Source organism: Opisthorchis viverrini, assembly GCF_000715545.1.
Source record: "Opisthorchis viverrini unplaced genomic scaffold opera_v5_451, whole genome shotgun sequence".
In the NCBI taxonomy this organism is placed as follows: Eukaryota; Metazoa; Platyhelminthes; class Trematoda; order Opisthorchiida; family Opisthorchiidae; genus Opisthorchis; species Opisthorchis viverrini.
In genome coordinates this window covers 158,652-163,668 of record NW_008752113.1, presented here as the reverse complement: position 1 = coordinate 163,668, position 5,017 = coordinate 158,652, and positions in this window count along the sequence as shown.

The following is a 5,017-nucleotide window of genomic DNA, read 5'->3' as shown; positions in this document are numbered from 1 at the left end:
CTTCTGTGGCGCAGAGAACACTCATCAGGTTTTACTGAATTGATCGAATGATTGACTGGCCTGGATGCTTGCCGGTTTTCCAGTGGAGCTTTTGGTGGAGCAGTAGGTTCCGGGCGTTCAGGAGTTGATTTCAGGAATCTGACCTTCCTGATAAATCCACCTATACTAAGTATGATTAATCAACCTTGTTTCATTGACTCCTTACTTTACACCAGAACGCAGATAAATTTTGCCCATTTGAAGGAAACTGAAGGAGGGGTTCAATACCCCATTCGGGGCCCTCGAAAATCCCAGAATCCGATCGTGCCAAACTCGATTTTTAAGCTGAATGGAGTTGAGATGAAACCCTAGGGAAGTGTAATGTTTTATAATAATAATAATAATAATAACAGAGCGCTTATGAGTCCCATTCGGGGCCCTCGAAAATCCCAGAATCCGATCGTGCCAAACTCGATTTTTAAGCTGAATGGAGTTGAGATGAAACCCTAGGGAAGTGTAATGTTTTATAATAATAATAATAATAATAACAGAGCTGCTTATGAGTAAAAATCGTCACATAAGACTGTTGGAAGCTGCGCGTAGCACATGTGGGGAGCCCGGTGCAATAAACATCGAGAAATGACAAGCAGGTGGCGCATCCGGGGCGACCAGTTGGAAAATACGCTTACCAAGAAACAGGATGACACAAAAAAGCAGATTATCCTTCGGTAGGGTGCCTGCTGTACGGGTACCTGAACAATCTGACGTCGTTGGATGACAAACGCGGTTCCATCACCATAACTTGAAGAAACAATCAAATACTAAAGCGGGAAAATACAGACATTAGCTACCCTAAGAATATGCAAGATGAAGTCTAGCGCCAAACATTCAAGCGGTCTCCCAAGGTTATAGCTTAAGTAAGATCTCAGGAACCGAAAACCAGGCGTGTTATAAAGACAAGCAATAATCTCAGAAGGTACCTTCCTACAACATCTCGGTGGCCGATCTAGTAAACCCGGACTCCTGACTAGAACACAGTGAAGAAAGCATGCCAAGGTCGGTCCTTGAAAAGCTGGAGAATGGTGACGATTGATAATAATATGGAGACTACCCAGGGTTTAATCCAAGCTACACAAATGCGAAATAAGAGTACTCAACAAGGCATTTGACTCAAGGTGCACTGCGAAACGATAATTCAACAGTATAAGGCAGATAAAAAGGACTATCTGATCCGAGCACCGGCGATAGATATAGAATGAGGGCTGTAGTATCAAATTTGCAAGAACCAAACAACAGCAGAGGAAACTGTATTGTTGTCCACCTTCGTGTGGTAGTGAACGACTTCTGCTTCGATACTCACTGGCCCTTTGGCCAACTACCGAGCAGCAAAAATCGGTTTTGGAAAGCACAGTTTTGCGTTGCTGCTGCTGACGGTCACTGTTAGAAACCTTGAGAGCAACCGAGATGAGCAGTAAGCACGAAAGATTTGCAGTCAACTGCCCGTGACGAACATCAACAAGACAGGCCACAGTGAGCGCGCGGAGAGCGCACTAGAGGGGAAAACCGACGTTATTGCGCTAAAAATGGCTAAGGTGCTGGCAACAGTAGAAGGATATCGACAGAGTAGAGTAAGCTACTGGTGTGCCTCACATCAAGCGCCGGATATGTGGACTCCATTGTAGCGGTGCAAAGTTCATGTAATATGCATTCGAAGCAGGTGCACGTACTCATATATAGCTAGATATAGCTAGATATTAATTAATCACGAGGGATTTCAGATACCCGCACAGGGGCTGATCAGCCTGAAGCTAGGGCGGATACTTGTCCTTGTAAGCGACCTCATTCTTCAGTTTGTAATAGGAAGACAGCTGCTACAAATTCTGCGGGCCAACTAGAAATCGCCTGAGATTGCCTCAATCGACAACGGATCTTCTATTAACAAATGTGCAAAACCCAGTGTCGGAGGTAACAGCGTGGGAAGCGTTTGGGTAAACTCATTTTGGCACAACTGTTGCCAGGCTTGGCTACATGGCAAAACATAAACCTGACGATTCGTTCTTGTTATTTTTTAAAGGCCCGCCTCGAAAATAAGGAAGCCCATGTAAGCAGCGTGGATCGGGTTCTGGAGCCATACCAAACATTTGGAAATATTTGAAGGTTTGTCTGCGCAGAACTCTTTTAAGCAAATCTCTTCACACACTGATATCGGGTTGGATATGCGTGACCCACCAATGGTGGCTCCAGAGGAGTAATGACGTATGTCATCACTGTCTCACGTAAGACAGCAGAAATAAAAACTTCACCACGACCAATTTGTAGTACAAATAGTCAGGGCCGGACTATTGCTCTGGACCTCGGCAACCCCAGGTGATCGATATGCTATCAGAAAAACGTGAGACACTTCTGGTGTACGCATACATTGGGCGGTTAAAAAGATGAGATATGCCCAAAGGTTGGTTTGGGGATAAGTAGAGCAATCACAAACGAGTCAGGGACCACGGACCCTTTTAGCTAGCTCCGGTAGTCCTCAGGACACTGGAAGAAAAGTTAAAAGAATAATGGAAGCGCTTTTGTATATACATGGAGTGGCTTCGCCAGTGGACAGTCCTGTATTAAAAACATGCTGACTGCTCATTAAGTTTGCTGTGAAATAAACGAGCGTTGAAAAATGACAAACATATTGTCTAATAATCTTAGCGATGATCTAGACAGGGCTATTGACGCTACTATGCTGCATGTACATCAAGAGGTTGAGACCTGTCAACCGCCTTACAAGTGGATGAAATCCTTTGTTCGACGGAGGTATGATGCAAAAGTCGGTGGCGCTTTCTGGGAACTAAAACAGGGTATTATCTGAGTAATACAAACGGTTTTTGTCGGACAATATCATCTCCGCTCGGGCTGCTTGTTATTTAGGAGGAAATGGGTGACTTAAATGGAAAAACACTTCTCTAACGATGAGATAGACCTACCGCGCCATTCAACCAGGCTAGCCACTCGCTGACGCCGATGAAGTTGCCCCCTTTGGTGTCCACCATCCACTTGCGGGAACACCGGTGTAGTGAACGGCAGTAAAACCAGGGCATTATTATTACTCAGCCTATCGATCTGTTTCCTAGAAACGTGTCGTCGACGAAACTATAGCTCACACCCCTTGTATTCAGTGCTCATTCGCATGAGAATGCCTGGGGGCCAAGATACACACTAAGAGTCTTGGGTTTGGGGTTTCCGGGTTTCTTGTGGCAGTTAAAGTTGAACCTTCATACGGATAGAACATATTTATTGGGACACTCTAAGCCCATATGCATCTTTTTAACTGTGAAGTGATAACAGTGAAACGTATGGATATAAAAAGATGCAGGAGCCTCTGCATCCGCAACACGATTCGAACAGCCGCTGTTTAATTTAGCCTCTACAGTGATTTACTAAAACAATTTAATTTACTCACGTGTCGGAGCCCAAGAAGTTTTTCACTTCCCAGTTGACTCGCTGCATACTCAGGGTCAGTTAGTTGCGATTTGGACCAGCTAAATTATTTCACGACCACCTGAGGATCATGTAAATGCCGCTGAGGAACCAAAGTAATTTATTCCTCACCCATTTCTGGTGTGGTCGAGATCTTTGCGAAGTGATTATGGGACCATCTACTTATTCGCTGGCCATGGCATGGTCAACATCTGTTATGCTGAAGCCAAACCCCTCATGCTCTACAGCGCTATTAAGCAAGCTTCTAGTGTCAGTCCATTTCATGTGGGTCCACAGGACGCATAGAGCCTGAAACCAATCTAACACGGCAGATGCTAGAATTATTCCTGAGCAGTGTCACTCCGTGGCGGAATTTCGAGTATGAACTGTGTTAAGTCTATTGTGAAATGGGATACATATTACGCCCGCCGATATCACTTATCGGCTTCTACCAGTGAACAGAAATCCGGAGAGTCACTTCCGCTATCTATCTACGCGTTCATGGTGTACAAGTGTATGCGCGAAAAGGGACATCGAAACAATTAAAAAACATGTTCATCGGCACGCCGGTGGGTGTCCGGATGCTGTACCCCACGATAAGCTGCACCCCTTCGACGGCCGTTTTTTTGGTCCGCAGGATATTCGGAGGGATTTGTGCACATTTGGTCCCATTGTTATGTGTCTGTGATTACAACAGCTTGAGTGTTCTGTCGTTTATGTTTCTGTGGCTGTGTTCCGAAATACGGTCACGTACGGTCAGCTCTCAAATGTTAGTACAACAGGGGTGGCTCCCACTTTTGGTACGCGGCAGTCAATTATTTCAGCGGTTTTAGTCGAAGTGCATTGGCAACAATTGGGAATTGGCCACAAAAACGCTGTGTAACTGCAGTGGAATGATTCTGTAAGGCCGTCGCCGGTAAATGACGTTGGTACCTAAGAGTAGTTCCAAGTCGACAGACCTCTAGGCAGCGGCGGTGTAGCATGCACGGGAAGCACCAACCAGGGTAGAGCGATGATTCTGTAAGGCCGTCGCCGGTAAATGACGTTGGTACCTAAGAGTAGTTCCAAGTCGACAGACCTCTAGGCAGCGGCGGTGTAGCATGCACGCTATGGAAGCACCAGGGTAGAGCGATTCTCCGAAGGCAGGTGTTCGCGACAATTTATGTGGCCGGAAAACAGGGACAAAGCTCACGGGCCGAAGCCCAGTAAGCAAAGTTGTGCACAATACTTACTACCTATAAATATGTGGCCGGAAAACAGGGACAAAGCTCACGGGCCGAAGCCCAGTAAGCAAAGTTGTGCATCACCAATACTTACCTATAAATCAGTGAAACCGACAGAAAACACATACTACACCGGCGATATTTTTGTTCTTTTCACGTCATACAAAGATTCGGGGCCCGGATTAACAAGCTAAGGAGGCCGCTCAATCACATGAAGATTTCACTTTCTGGTCGAAGCGAATGGTGCAAATTCAGGAAGTGGCCGAATCGCAAGTCTATGCCACCAGCATCAGAAGTGGGGAACGTGAACACTGGCTGCGAATCTTCGAGTGTCGAACTTCTGACCTAAG